General features: G+C 35.5%; 1 protein-coding gene across 2 annotated transcripts in view; it reads left to right on the forward strand.

The window, feature by feature from the left end:
• The first annotated feature begins 1,083 nt into the window (after positions 1–1,083).
• The window catches only part of LOC134535565 (uncharacterized), a 73,790-nt gene continuing 57,635 nt past the window's right edge, over positions 1,084–17,238 (forward strand). For both annotated transcript variants that reach the window (XM_063374750.1, XM_063374749.1), the window contains exon 1: positions 1,084–1,277. The gene's annotated coding sequence lies outside the window, so the exon portion shown is untranslated. The remainder of the gene's footprint in view (positions 1,278–17,238) is intronic.

Genomic DNA, 17,238 nt, shown 5'->3' on the forward strand with positions numbered 1-17,238 from the left:
AACTTCCACTTCATGTTGTGCGCGCATTTAGTTGCATTTCCGTCGTATACTTAAAGCTAACCCTCAACGCACCTAAAGAAGTTTCACTTCAATATATTAAAAAATTTCAAGCTCTGAACGCACCAATCTCATGCCGCGAAGATCACGAGTTCATCCCAACCCGTCGGCTAGGTTCTGATTTATGAAGATGGGAAAGGCAAAATTGAAGTGGCCTCCAAACCATCAAGTATCGACTCAATGCAGTAACGGCCATGCAAAAATCCAGGGCCAAAACGTTGAATTTTCCATCTCCAAGTGAGCCTGGAGCTTTCATCTTCTTCATGAAACTATGAGTATGACTGAACATTTTGTACGACCTGAAATAGTTATAAGACAATTATCTCTTTCTCTGACATTTATAATTATTTTTCTTATACTGGTTTTAGTTTGTGATAGTTTAATTTTTTTATCTTGAAAAAGAACAGCCAAGTTGAACTTTAATCAAAATATTCTAGTTCCTAATCACCGTGTTGAAAAAACAAGAAAACTTTAAGCGCGTGACAGAAGCTATTTAAACCTATGTACTTAATTTCAGTAGAATTTTTGGTTCTGAAGAATTCACGGTCAGTCCATGAGCCCGCTCAGTTCAGAAAAATTGGTCAGAATCATTACTTAAATAACTAATGTATGTCGGCTCATGGATGACAACTATGTGGCTGAGCAAACTTACTTTTCTGACTTGCACCGTGAGTGTAGAGGTGAGTTGGCAAGCGATATCCAAGCGAAGGCTTTAAAAAAAAGTGATTAATAATTCGCAGACCAGATCTGGATGTCTGGTAGGCCAGGGTAATGTCATCGGTACTATGGTAGCAGTGTCAACTGTCGTGGGTCGACTCGACTCCCTTGTGCCACGAGGGCCTAACGGAAGCACGTCCTTCATCGAATTAAAACACTGAGAGGAACTGAATACTGAATAGGTTCTCCGACCCTTGGAGGGGAAGAGTGGTGTTGGTGGGGGTTGTGTTAGTGGGTATGGGAAGGAGGGGGGGGAATTGTGGAGGTTGACGAGAAGGAGGGGACGTGGAGTCAGATCCGTGGCGGCATCTGGCGAACAGCGATGAGAGAGAGAGAAGGACAACGATAGCTGGTGAACTTTTATCAGTGCCACTTGTTTGGTTCGTGACATGTGTGGTAGCCACAGGACGCTGTGTGTGCCTCGCTCCCTCGAGGGACATCGCTGAAGACGGCTCTTTGGAACTGCGCGCAGGCGATTTGAACAAGGGAGTAAGAATAGGAAGGTAATTATCAAAACTGATCCAAGTGCCATAAGAGCAAAAGGAGATACCCGTTGTCGATTTTTCGCCGCAATGTTTGTTACAATTGTAAACGTTGTTTGTTTTATCGTTCAAGTGAATTATTGAATATTTTGTTTCATCCTTAAAGTGCTTTTTTTTTTTTAATTTTTCGGCGCTTGGGTAACTATTGCTCATCACCGTCCAAATAATTATCCCTGGCAAAAAAAAATAATTATTTGGAGTTAATCACCTAAGTTGACGCTCGTAGCAATGCCTCGGACATGTCAAACTAACGAATAAAAACTATCAAACTCTGAAGTTAACGCCACAAATAAGTAATTGTATTGTACGTATAATAAAAACAGTCAGATAACAGTACGCAAAGTAATTAACGCAAGTTGTTCAATGGAATTTGATGCAGCCTGCATTATCGTTAAAGTTGAAAAAAATTAATGTTCTTTTATATTTAAATAGGTTATAAACGTTTTCAAATATAAAATTACGGATTTAGTTATTAAAATAAATATTTTCTTGGGCACATTCAATTCCAGTATTTTCCTTTATTAAAGGCAATGATTTTATAGCATTAGAAGTATACGCATGCAAATTAACAATACAAATATAGTGTTTATACAGGTTTGGAATAATAATGATTTAGGCCTACTTAAATAAAATAACTTTTAATTATTGAAAGGAAACTAATGTAATTGTTATTTAAATAAAAATACAAACAACCTTTAAGACTCCATAGAAACATTTAAAAGAGCTTAAAATAATTTACCAATTGTCCATTTATTAAATTTTTTGTAGATAACTATTAATTTCTTTATATAACTTACATTATGCAAGTACTTGTTAAGCATTATTCAAAACGACTTAAACTTAAATTCACTTTTAACAGATTCTTAAAATCGCGTGATTTTGGAATAATTATAGTTTCCAAAGATATGTAGCAAATGTCATTTTCGTGTCGGGATCTCGATAATTATTCGTATGTTGCAGTGACGGTGCAAAATAACTATAATTAAAAATACTTTTAAAAGCAAGTTATATATTTTTATCAAACTTTTTTTAAGTGCTGTAAACTTTCTCATATCTTATGTAGACCTAAGCATAATAAAAAAAGTTTTTTAAAATATATATTATTTTAATAAAATATTAACAGGTTTTTAATTTTAAGCAATTATGCAATTTTATTTTTCCCCAAATATCATCTTTTGTTTCACTGTTCCTGAAAAAATACACGCTCTCGTGGCTGTTACTAAATTAATAAAATTATTATAATAATAAAACAGATAAGTGTCCGCCACTCGCATTAGAAGTTGAATTTAACCCTTAATTTCCACTTTAAGGATGAAACAAAATTTAATTAATATTTTTAACTATAAAACAAGCAATAATGTTTACAATTGTAACAAAAATGGCTAAGAAAAATCGACAATACGTCTTATAGATGACTATCTTTATTTTATTTATTGGTGTTTTACATCTTAGCTCTCGGCATACGGCATTTGGTAGGAGTAGTTTTGTGAAAGAAACGGAATTTGCATGAAATGGAAATACTGTACCACCATCTGTGGCACAGTCAATTGGAAACTTTATATTATTAACCTTTTAATGAATTTCAACAATATGTGTAGTATTAATATTAAAATTTATTTTCCAAAATAAATTTAAAAGCCAGTGTTTAGAGATGTTCATTTATGCAATTTAACTTTCCACTCTGCAAATCGAATGATTTTATAATCAACGTAGCGAAGTCTAGTGGCGGGTGCGGAAACTGCGTGTGATTTTCGTCACGAAACGTAGTTGAAAACTCAATTTGCGTATGTTTATCACGCTCGGGATTATTACAAATAATTCTACGTTAAATTTCATGTATGAGTTTAGTATTATAGGCTAAGTGAATTCGCATGGTGAGATCACATTAATTTGCTCGTTACCGAAGTTAAATTTTACGCATTTTTGGCGAGTACTGGAAAACTTGCACACATGTTTTTTTATTCCTCTTCTACCAAGTCATCAAGTGCTCCACTCTTGAGTGTTTCATTTTTCGTTACTCTATTGAATAATAGCATAATTACCGTACCGTTTAAAATAATTTTTACTTCTATAAAAGTATAAAGCCTCAGTTACTGAACAAATTGAAGCTATTTTTTTTTTTTTTTTTTCCACTTCCTCTACACCTTCTTCTCCCTATATGTGTCCGACCGAATCCTTACCAGAAACGTGATGGCGCCTGAAGGAAGTTCCTCCCCTCTCTTGACGGCCAGTTAGGTCGAGTTCCGAGTGCAAGAGCCCGCATTCATCCGCTAGTCTTCCCCCATTGACCCCACTTGAAGCTACGAAAAATTACTTATTTCGGCCTGCTTTTGTAATGGTGGTTTCCATCCCCCCAATGATGGTATCGCACCCTCCCCACTTAAACCAACAATAGTTCTGTCCCCCGCCCCCCCCAAAAAAACATTTTTTAATTATTTGTTTAGGACTTTGAACTTCATAGTGTCCCATCAATATGTCCCGGGCTTTTAGCCCAGGACCGTTTTGAAAAATAGTTGATGAAAATCGTATTTTATTAAAAAGAAATTATAACACAAAAATATTAAGCGAACTATTGAACTTTAGGGGCAAAAATAAAAAATAAACTTTTTGATTTTGTTTTTATATATTTCTTCTAATCCCCTCCAATTTTTTTAATTCCCTCCCCCCACCCCACAAAAATAATTTCTCTCAATGGCGCGATTTGCACCATAAATCCCTTCAGTGGGCGGCCTTGGTTATAAAAGGAGTTTCAACTAGCTTTGTGGTTTGATTTCCTGGTATCCCAAGTGCAATTATGTTCCGTCCATCCAAAGTCTCTAAAATGTCACACAATAACATACAATGAGCCCAGTGACCACAGTTAGTAACGCTGGGGTGGGAAAGCCAAGACACATCTGGTGCTGTCATCGAAGGGTGATTCTGCAGTCTCACCAGTGCCTTCCGCAGTGTAAAGGTGAAATGGCAACATGACATCGTGTCCTAAACTCAGGTAAGAAAAATTTTACAGGCAAAAAATCCCCAAATCTGGACGGGAATCTAACCACTTAGCACACATTTCTTGATGTGTTAACATCTTAGCTCTCGGCATTTGATAGGAATAATTTCGTGAATGGAACGTAAATGTGTATCTACTGTGCTGCTATCTACGATGCATGGTGCAAACCAAACCTCTCATAGCCAAAGGGTTACTTTAAAGTACTGTTTGATGCATTTTAATAATATGGGCAGGTTTTTAAAGAAATGCCTTATTGAAAATTGATTCCAAATCCGGGGTTTAGTGGATTTTCCAGTCTTTTCCGCTTTTATCGGAGCCGTTTCATTATATAGTTTAACCTTTTACTCTACAATTCGAAATATTCGATAGTCGACGTAGCTGCTCCGATAGCGAATTATAAATTATAGCGGCAGGTGCAGAATCTACAAGTGTTTTGCGTCAAGAAATTTAGTTGAAAACATAATTTTCGTTTATTTTTCACGCTTTGCATTATTTTAAAGAATTCTGCATTAAATATTGTGTCCGATTTTCGTATTATAAGTGTATTTGCAACATGAGAATTCGTGAATTTGCTCGTTACCGAGTTTAGGTGTTACGCATCTCCAACGAGTACTGAAGGACTCACTCACATTATATTTTTTTTTTTCCACGTTTGTCTCGTTAGTAATATTTAAGAACCAGTGAGCCAACCATCTCCACTTTTAATAAGGATATCAGGCTTTCGACTCCGTTTCCTGGAGTTGTTTTGCTCATGGTATTCTAGCTGTGTCGAAGGAGAATCGTTCATCTACGTTTTAGCCGACAATACAATCGCCGTGTACAGGGAGGCGGTTACCTACTGAATGTGGATGTGTACTGTATAATAATTCCTCCGGGGCCAGGCTTCAGGCTGAGGATTGATAATCGGTTCAATGACCAACCTCTCTGACGTCAAATTTCCTCAAAATTCCTCAAAAATGACTTAAAATGCGTAAAATTTTATCTATTTCGAGGGTAAAATTCCCGTTTTGAGAGAAAAATTCTGGTTTTAGTCCTCATAAATGTCAACGGCTTCAAAATTTCACAAAGTGGCTTTAATGCCCCAGCGTCAAGCCGCTCTAAACCGCTGAGCTCATGACCTTGACAATTAGGATGGCATGACCACCATATTGTATTGTTACGTAACAGTTGCAATTTTCGTTACCACCACCATCTTGAAAATTCGTATTTTTTATGCTAGAATTTGGGAAAATTTTTTAAATAATCGAATTAAAAATATATAGGCCTATAGGTTACTATTTAGAAACACCGTAGCACATTTGGTTACTGTCACCATCTTTGATTCTAGAATTGCTGCATGTTTCTTTACACCCATTATCTTGGATGTGTATGTCATCATCGTTGCGCGTTTAGTTAGGCCACCATATTGGATTTTAAATCGTTGCACTTTTCGTTAATGCAGCAATCTTCAAAATCGGCTAGATAATCGCCATGTTTTAAAAAATTAAAATAAAAGTAAACATTTAAAAAAAACACTTCGCCATCTTGGACTATGCCGTCACGGCCACCGTCTTGAAAATCCGAAATTATTATCAGATTTTAATGGGGAAAGAATTTAAATTTATAAAAAAATTAATTCATTAAACTAAATAAAATATTATTTAAAAAAAAGCACTTTCATAATGGAGTCCTTGGTTCGAATATGACGAATGACAAAAATATCCTTCCTCCATGGAAGACATCGACATACTGAAATCCCACCATTAATGCCAAGGTATATATCGACAACTAGTATGACGTCATGTCCGCTACCTAGTTTCCATTTGCTTGAAGCAACCATTAAACTGATTAAATAGAAATGGTGAAATGTCCCAAACGAGGCTTAAGTTCCTTATATTCCAGTCTCCAGCAAGCAGATATGGCCGCCATCTTGGAAATCTTAATTTATTGAACAAGGAAATCGGGATAATTTCCGAAATTTATCAAAAATTCACTTATTAAAATAATGTTTGCCGCTACAGATTTCCGTCTTTGGTTTGATATTCGGCCTCTGATAAGGATAACTTAAACATAATTAAAATTTTATATTCTGTTTCCCATTACCTTTCTGGGAGTTTATAAACCATTCACTCTAAGAAAAACAACTCTATACAAAATAACTGTCCGACGAATTAAATTGGTGTCGCTACGCCTTACATGAAAGTCTAGTTTTTCGGTACTACTTAGAATACATTCTGACCAATTCATGGACAATTCTACGCATAAAGGCCAAGCGTCTTCGGACCAAGAGACCAAGTCATTAACAGTGTCAGACGTATAGGCTAGACATTTAAGAACCACAAGTCCTTATTCGTCGATAGCTACAACAGACCTAAAGTATCGAAAAATCAATTAAAGTATTTGGAACACGGACCATATTGTAAGCTTACTAAAGGACCAAAAATAACTGAAAAATATTTTATCAATACCAAGAGATATGACTACGCACATTTAACGAAACGACACACATTCAACAAAAGAACAGACGGCACACACTGATGAATTTTAGAAATTTTTCGATTTTCTAGGTCAATATATACAAATTTCCAAGATGGTGGCCATATCGGTTTACTGGAGACTGGTATATGATGAACTTAACCCTCTTTTAGGACGTTTTACTATTTTTTATTTAATAAGAGTTTATACCTCAAATTATTAGTTGTTTTTTTTTTGCATTGACCATAGTTCGAACCATGGACTGGAATCCATTGTTTCAATAATTAAATTAATAAGCGATTTTTTTTTGAATTTTAAACTTTTTCCTAAATTTCTGGGTTAATTATTAGGAATTTTTGAAATGGTGGTCATATCGGCTTACTGAAGGGCTGGTTGGGTAGAAAATTAAGCTCCTTTGAGGACTTTACACCATATTTTATTGAAAATTTTATTTTTTACATAAAATTAAATTTTTTGCATCGCCCAGGGTTCTGCCAAAGAACAGGAACTGATCGAATAAATTAGTAAATTATTAAGTGATTTTGTAAATGAATTTTGGAATATTTCCCGAATTTATACCAAAATACATACGAATTCTTAAGATGTCGACCAAGTTTCAAGATGGCGGGTGCCACAGTAATAATAAATGATTACTACAATCTAGCGAGTAAAAATTAAACTAACATGGCGACAGTGCAATCTAGCAGACGAAAATAAGATGGTTGCTTCAAGCCGATGGAAACTAGATGGCGGACATGACATCATACTAGCTGTCGATATATACCGTGGAATTAATGGTGGGGTTTCAATATGTCGATGTATTCCGTGAAGGAAGGCTCTGTAGTCATTAATTTTTATTTTTGTCCTTTGCCAGTTTCGAACCAAGGACTCCATGATGAAAGTGTTTTTAATAATAATTTATTTAATTTGATTAATTTAATTTGTTAATAAATTAAAAATCTTTCCCATTAAAAACCTGACAATAATTACGGATTTTCAAGAAGTTGGCCGTGACGACATAATCTAAGATGACGGAGTGTTTTTATTTAAATGTTTATTATCTTTTATAAATTTAAAATTTTTTTCCTATTTTCTATCCGATTTTGAATTTTGCGGCCGTAATGAAAAGTGCAACGATCTAGAATCCAATATGGCGGCCGTAACCAAACGCACCACGATGATGACATACACATCCAAGATGGTGGGCGTGAAGAAACATGCAGCATTTATTGAATCCAAGATGGTGACCGAAACAAAATCACCGAAGATTGTTTTTTAATAATATATTTTTTTATTTCATAAATTAATTTTTTATGAATTTTATTTTTTTCCCCAAATTCTAGCATAAAAAATACGAATTTTCAAGATGGTCGTCATAAAGAAAATTGCAACAGTTACGCGACAATTTATTATGGCGGTCATTACATCTTTAATTGTCAAGGTCATGAAATCGGCGGGCTTAGAGTGGCTTGACGTTGGGGAATATAAGTCACTTTGAGGAATTTTGAAGTCGTTGGCATTTTTGAGGACTAAAACGGGAAATTTTCCCTAAAAACGGGAATTTTTCCTCCGAAATAGAGAAAGTTTTACAATTTTGAGTCATTTTAAGTCATTTTTGAGGAATTTTGAGAAAATTTGACACCGAAAATGGCCGCCGTGACGTCAGAGATGTCAGTCATTGAACACATCCTCAATCTTCAGCCTGAAGCTTGGCGCTGGTGGATCTATAATACACTAGGTACTTAACTGCTATCCTGAAAATGGCGTCTGCAAGTTTGACCGAAACTTTGGTTAAATCTTCGTCTTCGACGCGGCTATAACCCGCAAATAAAACAAATTCATCTTCACTTTAAAAACTGAATGACAAGGATGCGATATAATATTAATTTGTCTATATTTGACTGTGGCAGAGATTTGACAAAGTAAGACTTTTTTTTCTGATGGAGTCACAATACCACGACGAACACGACACGACAGGCCCGACACGCTCAGTAGCGAATGAAATACAAGGTCGCCGTGACGTCAACACAAAATACACGCCCTGACGGCAAGCAAGGAGTAGATTCTATTTGTAATTTCGTCGTTTTGTGTAAAGAAAACTTGACATAAATAAACTTAAAAACATTTTTACCTACTTGATAAATCCTTGTGCTGAATAACGAGAATTTTTTCTCTCTCTTTTGGGTACACTTTCACATTTGTAATGGACATTCAATTGTTTATTTATTTATTTTTAATTTTAATCATAGCTACAGGTAGAATAACTCTCAGCACACGGCATTTAGTAGGAATAATTTCGTGAATGGAACGGAAATGTGTATCTACGGCTTTTAAATTGTTGCTGTCGCGCGCTTAACGTTTCTCTAGTTTTTTAATCACGGTGTTTACGAACTAGAATCTTTTGATTAAATATCAAACTTCAAGTAATTGAAGCTTTTGTTATTCCCTTTAAAGCTAAAAAATTATTTGAATTATCAGAAACTAAAACCAGCATAAGAAGAATTTTTTTTTTTTTTCAGTAACTTCAAGTAGGCCCCTACGTAGGTACTTTATATCAAAACTAGTGAGATTGCACGGAAAATTTTATATATATCGTAAATACGTATGTTTATGATAGTAAAGACTGATTTAAGTGCAATATTATTGTAGTCATAACAATAGCCTATTCCAAGTCAAAAGTTCTCAATTAAACTTGATCTCACTTTGTGTTGTGCAATAGACCACTTAATGTTATATTTTTATGCATTGCAACTGTAAACAGGAAATAAATAATAGTTAAAAAAACTAAAAAACACGCTTTTATAGAAAATCCAACTAAAAAATAGAAAATAAATTTTAATAAATTTAATTTTTTAAATAGTGTAAAATAGAAAATGTATTTTATTTAAAAAAAACGTGGGGTGCATGGTGTCAATAATTATAATTATTTTACTGACAGATATGAGTAGAAGGATTATCATTTTGATAATATCTTAAAAAGCACCCCACGCTTTTTTTTAAATAAAATACATTTTTTATTTTACATTATTTTTAAATTAAATTTATTAAAATTTATTTTCTCTTTTTTAGTTGGATTTTCTATAAAAGCGTATTTTTTAGTTTTTTTTTAAACTATTATTTATTTTTTAATTTTTAGTTTTGTTTATTTATAAAAGCGTGTTTTTTAATTTTTTTTAAAACTGTTATTTGTTCTAATATACTATTAATTCCGTGATAACTATAAGTAACTGTAATTATTTAACAAATTATTAATGTGTACAGCTGTATTGATAGTCAAATCTCGATTTTAGAAGCCATTCAAAAATTTTAACGTTATCAATATATACAGTGAGACTTAATGGTATAAGGTTATTGACGAACAAGTTATATCGACCAGTCTTACATACTGTACGAAATTAATGCTGTGAAGCAGGAAAGGATGGGAATTACGGATTAATTATTACGTGAAGCGTTCCACATTTACGTAACAGGAATTTTGGGAAGGATAAGGAATGAGAAAGGATGAGGAAAGGACCTGCTCAATGAGAGTGTATACAATATGTGAGAAAAATTCGGATAGACCGGACTGGGATTCGAACACAGAGCCTTCCGATGACATGTTGGCTGCTCTACCATCGGGCGCTCGATGTTCGATAAATATGATACAAAGCGCCCCACGCTTTTTTCACAATAAAACTAGTATTTTTCATTTATTTTAAGCTTATTTTAAAATTATTTCCTCAATTTCTTCCAGGTAAAAATCCTTAAACTGTAAGTTTTGCTCTCTATCCAAATATGTTTTTGATATATCATCTGTCAAACTTATTTTTATTTTCCGTGTTTGATGTCTTTTATTTAATGAGTTACTGACCTTGGCATAGTTTGGAGTATTTGTAACTGCTTGGTGTAGATTTGCAGGTTGGTGTTCGAGTGTAATTTCAAAAATCTGCACATCAGGTGTAGCTATTGAGGTTATGCATATGGTGTTTGATTTCCCATCTGCTGTTGGTTTCACAGCAAAATCAAACTTCAGTTTTTCCATGTTTCGTGAAATATTTGCTTAAAATGTTTTTTTTTATAATAATGTTTCACTCTTGGTTAATTGGTAAAATTAAACAAAGACGTACCTAATTGTATTTCTCTATTTAACGAAAGAAACAACTTTTAAAGCCCTTATTTCAGGATTTTTTCCTTCATATTTTTACAAATATAGATAATATTCTCTTCAAGAAAGTATATTGTTCACAATAATCATAACCCACTCTCACTTTTCATTTAATTAAATGTCACAATATTTATTAGGCTTTGTTTATATCGCGCCAAAGACAAACTGAAATAAAAGATTTCGCACATGAGCGAAATTGTTTTCTTTACAAATACGTCTTTGTTTCATTTTACCAATTACATAAATTGACAAAAATCTTATTTTGCAAATTGATTAATGGAATAATCTTATCAAATTAGTGTATTGACATCGGTCCTCGATAAATCTACAAAGTTTGAATGAAATCTGGCCTTTTAAAGATGGTCAAAATCGCACCCAAAGGAGTCGGTTCAAACATACAAACAAACATATAAACAAACAAATAAACAAACATACAGGTGAAGCTAATATAAAGCGTGTACCTAATAAAAGGGCCTACACGGTTTTTAGTGCATTCTATACTGAACTTTATGGATGCATTTTTCTTGGGATGATTTGCCGACAGTTATAATTATATTTGGTCTTGGTATAGTTGTCGTGGTGTTGTGGCCCTACGCTATTAACTCTATCGTGCTGGGACACTGTACGATGTTTAATCGGATTTGTCGTGTTGTGTTGGTCGTGGCATTGCGACTCCAGCTTAACCCGGGACTCGAACCCGAAAAAATAGCGAGCATCTCACTGTAAAATGAAGGCTTACAGCAGTATCATGTAACAAACTATTTCCACCAAAACCTCTTTCTCAGACACACACTTAAAGATTTCCGCCTATGTATATAGGGAATAAAATACTTAAGCACGCTGGCAATTAGAAAAGAGGCATAACAAGCAAAAGTTTATTTAATCTTATTACACGTCCTTTGTTTGAAATTGGTGGCAACTAAAACAGGGTTGTAAAAGTTTACTCACACCACAGTAAAATTTTGCGTGTTACAGATCACTAGGCTGGTGTGAATATTATCTAGACTTGTAATAGAAATGGTCTGAACGAGACTTAAAATGTGTTCCTAAAAGCACTCATTTTTCTCTCCAAACTATGTTTTCTGAATTTTGCTAAGACAAGGCTTCACACAAAATTACATTCAAAAGATAAAATTTTTCCGTGATTTTTCGTGGATTCAATGAGGCAGCAATTTTTTTTTCTTCATGGATTTGAATCGTGTGCTACAGAATAATCGTGCCATCCAACGCTGGTCAGTTCACGAAGCTCACCAACTGTTAGTAGCGTTAAATGACAATCGCATTCCTTCCCTGACGGTAGATTCTTTAGACGCTCTGACGCGCTTCTATTCCGGCCCAAGTGACCGATGTTTCCACGCAAGCGCTCCGACGTCCGCGCCTGGTATGCCTCTCGACCGACGACGCTGCACATAACGCACGCACAAAAAAAGGAACACCACCATCGGGCGGGATGCTCTAGGCAAGGCCGGCTCACAAAAACAAAAATAAGGAAATAAACATAATGATAAAAAAAGGCGTCCTCCTTGCGACGCGAAGGCCAGCCCAACCAGTAGAACTTGACACATGCTGCTGGTTTCAGAGTGCAGGACAGCGAGTTGCTGAGCTGCAGTCTGGTCACATTGATCTGGGCGGTTTTCCCATCAACTTTGTCGATAATTATCGATTATCGTTCATTCTCAACCATTTCGTATCCTAAATTTTAAATACGTAACATCTTAGCTCTCGGTATACTACGTTTGGTAGGAGTGATTCCGTGAATTTAGAGCAAGTCTAGTGGAACGGAAATGTGTAAACACGGTGTTGCCTTCTGTGGAAGACGCGGAAATCTGGAAATGATGGCGGACCCTCGTGATTGCTTTCGTGAACATCGCAAAATTTACACGCGTATATATAAATATTAAAAAATAAAATTTTAAAGGAGTAAAAGTTTCCTTAAATACTGTATGTTATAACTTATATTCATAAAAATAAATAATGAATAACTTAAAACATAATTTGGAATCCTGGCATTATAATTTGGACAACCCTCAGTTAAAATTTAATTGTAAAGATAGCACAGTGTTCATGATACTGTAAATACACAATAAATTGTTAGCCGACATATATACAACAAAAATAAAAAACTATGAAATTTTTAAAGTTAAATTTCAAATATTTAATCAGCTCAATAAGTTTATAGTTTGCTTGTAGGAAGTATTTACAAACTGATTTCAGAAGTTTAAGCAAAAAATAAATATATAAACATATACTTCGTATTACAATATGTGTTTAAAATGTTTCAGGTTGATATTTTAGTAATGCCATAGAAGTATAACTTCAAACGTGTGTACCTAAGTACACGCTCCCTTTTATTCTGTGGCGGCATTCCCGATGCTCAAAATTGTTACAGCCAATCGCTTCTTTTATAACAAATACATCGCTACTGCCAAAATGTATGATGCGTTGAAGAGAACTTTGTTGCGCGTAGATGTCAAGAAGGACGAAGTTAAATCTGAAAGGAACCTTCTGAAATGACTATTTAGAAAATTCACTGTCGATAAATGTCTATCGTTCAACGAATATTTAGCCACGTTTACACACTGTAAAGTTGCCAAGAAATCATGAAAGGTAGTTCCACAATTTCAAGTTTTGTTGAACATGTTACGTTAATAATGCATTGTTGACCGGAGTAGAGAAGACTTAAGTTCTTAAACCAAGAAATCTGTTTGGTGACATTTGAACAACCACTATATCTCAAGGCACGAGATATTCTTGCTAGCCTTTCCAATGATCCTGCTCTGTCAAATGTTGTAATAAGGCTTGGTGGATTTCATTTACTGATATCCTTCATGGGAACTATTGGTTACATTATGAAATGTAGTGGATCGACTGAACTTTTCAATACCATATATGTGGAAAAGTCAACTGAAAAAATCATTTCTGGCCATGCATACACAAGGGCAGTACGAGCCTATTGTGGAACTACCTGTCGAAATTTCAACTGTTCGGTTTAGGTTGGAGACCTGTATCCGTACAAACACACAGACAGATGTGCCGTAACCGATGCGATAACTTCTGAACATAACACTAAACACACGACTGTGCTCGGTGCATTACAGGTAATTGATAATGGATTCCACTTGGCACAATATGCATTTCGTGGAATTTTGAAAGAGTACTATTATCTAAATACGTTTAGTGAGAAAAAATACATTTGTACTTTTCTTGATAATATCAAGCAGAAAATTATACATCCTCGTACTGATGAACTAGCAACGTAGGTGCCTTTAAAATTTAATATAACTTGTGGCTGGATTGCGTGTATGGTAAACCATATCATTGTAACCCGCCTTCCGTCCAACATGGAAGGGGGGTTGCGTCCCCGACACACACTGGGTAAATACAATTAAAAATATGAAATACCAAAAAAATTTTAAGAGCTCAAAAAAATCAACCACTCTATTTAACCAAGTTGTCGAGCCAAAAATAAAAAATATTATCAAACAAATTATAGGCTAGTCTTTGGCTAATAGTGATAAAATGCAGAGTACAAATATGCAGAGTTTTACTGAATCATACTTCATCATGATACTTCAGATGGTAGTACAGTTAGGTATAGATATATGGCAGTTACTGGATTTTAGTAAGAGCATAACCATAATTTACCCTTTTAAACGCCCGTATAAACAACCACACTGAAACATAATAAGTCAGCGCTGATTGATATAAAAATATAATAAGAACACCTAATGATATTAAAAGATAAATTGTATAAAATCCCTACATATATATAAAGTTTATGTGTCCTACTGGGGCAGGATTTAATCGTCGCCATACGCAAATACGCGATTTCTCGCCTTCCTCGTATATGACTAACAGCTGTGTCCCTGACCTTCACCAAAATAACACTGTCCAGTCAAAAGCACCGTGTGCCTCCACAGTATATGCAGGGGGCCGAGACACAGTCCGTTGACAAACTTATTTCCAAAGACAAAGTTCAAATTTTAAAGATTCTTGATGTAAATTTAAACTTCGTACGAAATTGCGGGACTGTTTAACTTTGCTCAACGTAATTGTTAATAGCATAGACACAGTTATGTTTTTGTGCCAAATCCAAACAATACTACGTATCGCCTCTTTACCTTATCGAAATATTCTCTTGCGAGGCACTTCCTTTTGTACCAGCTCAAGGTACGGCCCCATCCATGCCAATCCAGGAACGGACTGCCTGGCGCTGTGTCGAAGCATTATACAGCTCTGCCCGCGGCGGAGTTCACCCGCACGTCCGTCGGCGGCGACTCGCAGTCCATCACTCCTCGAGGCGAACAGCTGACTCTCACACCCGCACTATGACGTTAGTGACGTCAGACTTCAAAGCGACGATACCGCGCCCACTAGCCGACCATAGAACCAATAATCGATATACAGTATTAAAGAAACTGAATCAAACCAAACAAATGAATAATAAATAAAAGAACTATTCACAAAAATTACTAATTAAAAATACTGCGACTGACTTTTAAAATATTAAAAGGGGTTATTTAAAATATAAATAATTAAGAAAAATCAAAATAGCCAAAATATAAAATAAATATGTGGCCTGGTGGTCACATCTTTTCGAGGAACAAGTAGATGCATTCAATTCAGTGAATTATTCCATTGTACACAAACGTGTACTTGAAGAAATTAATATTTTCTTTTTAGAATTACTCATGAACGCTATCGCAGCAACTAACCATAGGACGCCAGAGGTATTCAACAGGTAACAACAAAATAACACTATCAATAATTATTTTTATTGCATTAACCATAGTATGAGAAACCTCGAGTCATGGAATTAAAACAAACAAACAAATATTAAATACAGTATATGGGATGTCGTAGATAACCTGACTCTTGAATAAAATAAAATAAAATGAATTAAGTTCCTGAAAGTGTTCACAAAGTCAAAAGTCTTGGGGTTTGCTCCGGCTTGCTCGAGCATGAAATCCCTAACTTCTGGACCTCTGAACTTGTGTGTGAGTAGATTGTGAATTTTTAAATATTTTTGCCGATAATTGCCGAAAGTCAATATTCACTTAATTTGACGATAATTCAAAGTTTATTCTAATACTATTCAAATACGTTGACGGTAAAAATTACGTCAGCGTTCCAATATAACGATGATGCAGACCATACCTTAACTCTGAACGATTAAGGTCGTTCGGAAAATACGTCATCACTCACGTAAATTGAATGCAATTCTTCTGCATTCAATTACAGGGCGTCGCTTACTATTGCCCTGTATTTTGACGTAATTTTCACAACAATAACGCCGAAATTAGCCTCGCCACGTACAAATATTCCCCGAGGGAATACACTTCAACACGCACTAAATGGCGTCATTTAACACTCTTTTTCTTCTCTCTTGCCGAAATTAAATTGTTACTTGAAAAGGGCCAATCACGGCCGCGACACGTTAGCGTCCTTTTTAACTAAGCCAATAAAATGTCATTATTACTCAAGCATAGGCTCGTCGAAGCTGTTCCAAACGCCGCGCGATTATTTATATCAGCAGTTGTCATGACGACGCAGAAGCGGTATTAACCTCGAACGTAAAACAATAACAAACAGTTTCAGTTAGTCTGATAATACCGTAGTATTACAGTGCCGCTCCCGATATAAATTTATATTTCACTGTCCAAAAAGTTAAATTCAATTTAGATCGTTAAAACAAATAACTGGAACTGGTTACTTCACAAGTTTGCAATACTGCTTTGACGGTTGAGAAACGTTATTCTCGTGTCAACAGACACTACACTTCGTAGGCTGGAAAGTCGCACTGTTGTTTGTAAACATGATCTGTTTACTTGCTGTGGAGTCTCAGTTACCTGATTAGGCGAAGCAAGGATGTAGAAGACGGCTCACCAATCTCCATATATGGTAAGTGACAGCTGAGCAGAGAGGTCGACTGCGGTTCAGCCAACAATACACTGTTGTAGGCGATCGACGTCGTGAAGACTGCTGGACCAGTGTGCTGACCAACGATGATTGCATCATCTGATGTCACCAATGACATCACGAGGGATGCTGTGGTGTCGTGCTGATGTGGACACACCGGGTCTGCGGTGTGTTCGTTGGGGTCGTACCAGCCGGTACGAGCTGCTGAGTCAAATGTCCAACACATGAATCTACATGTGCATTGTACTGCTGCTGCATCTACTGCTGCAGATGGTGTCGAAGGGGACAGCAACAAATCTCGTTCAGTTCGTCGGTAATCAGAAGACACACACACACGTTAATCACACGTCCTATAAACAGTTCTTATCACTCGCGCGATATGAATATACAGCGTCCTGTGATCGTGCCTC

The sequence above is a fragment of the Bacillus rossius genome, chromosome 8, assembly GCF_032445375.1.
Source record: "Bacillus rossius redtenbacheri isolate Brsri chromosome 8, Brsri_v3, whole genome shotgun sequence".
In the NCBI taxonomy this organism is placed as follows: Eukaryota; Metazoa; Arthropoda; class Insecta; order Phasmatodea; family Bacillidae; genus Bacillus; species Bacillus rossius.